Here is a 2,090-nt window from a genome sequence, read left to right on the forward strand (position 1 = left end):
TCAAAAAATTTAATCAACTTTACGAGGTATCTTAAATTAAATCTTAAATTAAGAGGGCGATACAATATTAGGTCGCCACCCATTAGCTGAGAAACACTTGTTTAATTAACAGCTAAAGCTTCTGCTAAAATCTGTGATACTGATTTAAAAAAAGAAGTAGGAAAGATAAAGTGTTTAAAAAAAATTTCTGCAATCAGACTCAGTAATTAGAAAACAGGGTTAATGATTTAACTGTAATTTTGTTTAAAGTAAGTTTCGCGGGTTTTGAGGGTTTATCAAATCTTAAAAAACACACAATAGCAATTTAATGAAAAATAAGTTACTTGGCTTTCTGTTAAACAAAATTGCACTTGGCAAATTTTTAATCAGCAAATTTATGAAGTCTATTTGTACTATGACCTAAATTTAGGACGTCATTTTTAATTTTTTTTTTACTGATACCGTGGTCCACCCGAGACGAAAAAATGTAGGTGTCCACGGTAAAAAAAAGGTTGAGAACCCCAGGTTTAATACAACTTGAAGATTACAAACCAGCAGCTTTTTTAAGCACTCAACAATCAAAAAAATCCACAAAAGTAACAAGTTTATAAGATGATAAGTTTACAACGGGTTTGTATCGGATGTTGGTATTCAGGAAATGCTCCAGGATATACTGGCCAGTGTGCGGAAGCAACCAGCAAACCTACGACAACGAATGTCTGCTGGGACTAGCAAGCTGCGAGTCGTAAGTTAGATGGGCGATTAAAGTTGTTCGATAATATCGGATCGGTCGATCCGATACCGAGTAATTGTATCGGTCGATCCGATGCCAAACTAATATTTTGGAACTTTAAAATGGTTTTCTTCGGTAATGTTTAACTTCAGTAATATATTTAAATTTTCGGAACTTTAATTGCGATCCAAAACAGCAATTCTACGTTTTTTTTAAATTAGACTGCAATCAACAATCAACAGAGATTGCACAAAATACAAATCACTTTAATTATTTATCTTCTTTCAGGAATAAGAAAGGTAACGGAGAAATCAACAAACTATATGACGGCAAATGCTGCAATATGTAAGTACCTGTGACGCCATAGCGATTAAGTTGACGTCATAACGACTAATTTGACGTCATAGTGACCAACTTGACGCCATTGAGACTTACGTAACGTTACGTATTTACTTCCGTCATACTAAAACTATCTTGCTGTTTAAATTTAAAGCTATCTATATGTTTTCACTTTGTTTTAAAATGATTGAGCTCGTGTTTTTGAAATTGAACGAAACTAATGTTTTGAAACTTTTTAGCGCAGTCAAAATATTTCAACTTGGGCATGGATAAAACTTTTGCCAATTATCGCAACTCTATAAAATAAAACAGGCAAAAAATCTTCCGTTGTGCGATAAAAATATGTGCAATGATTATATGAAGTGCTCTGTTGGTCTGGCTACAGTACATGTTGTATCGTAATAGTTTAAGAACCACTGGCGTAAACATTCTTTAAAATAAGGAAACCGATTTACGAACAAAAAACTTTTTACAGCGGCTGCCCCTTCACATATTTCCCAGTGTGTGGTTCTGACGGAAAGACTTATCCGAATGATTGCGCTTTAGAAAGCGAAAGTTGTCTCTCGTGAGTAAAACTTGTAAAAAATATACTCTTTCTGTCGCATTTTGTTCAAAGTATTCTGATTTTGTCGGAATTTAATTCAACAATATGAACCAGTGGTTAAATAACTTCTTCTTTTTACGCTATTAAGTTACGATTAAACATATTTTAAGATAAGAAACTTATTAAATATTATTGGCTCAAGACACCTTATCAAATCGAACACACGATAAAACTTGCAAACCATCAACAACAACAAAATAATAATCACTAAACATTTATTTAAAAAAAGTACTCGCTTGCAAGTTACCTAATTCATTTTTTTGAACAAACTAAATAATAAAGCATTTTTACTTCACGTCATCCTACAAATTTTTGTTATTTTATTGCCTTATCAACAAAGACTGTAAATAAACACTAATTTTAATTATTCCTATTCAGAGATCGAAATGGTCAAGGAGAAATCACGAAAGATTACGGCGGAGAGTGTTGCCCAAA

At 32.7% G+C, this 2,090-nt stretch overlaps 1 long non-coding RNA gene across 1 annotated transcript; it reads left to right on the forward strand.

Annotated features, from left to right (window-relative positions):
• Positions 1-637: 637 nt before the first annotated feature.
• On the forward strand, positions 638-2,090 carry LOC146162846 (uncharacterized). The gene is made up of 4 exons (XR_014494685.1): positions 638-724; positions 1,001-1,057; positions 1,527-1,616; positions 2,034-2,090. It is a non-coding gene; the product is annotated as an uncharacterized LOC146162846 (long non-coding RNA).

This window comes from Ascidiella aspersa, chromosome 3 (genome assembly GCF_963924565.1).
Source record: "Ascidiella aspersa chromosome 3, kaAscAspe10.2, whole genome shotgun sequence".
NCBI classification, from domain to species: Eukaryota; Metazoa; Chordata; class Ascidiacea; order Phlebobranchia; family Ascidiidae; genus Ascidiella; species Ascidiella aspersa.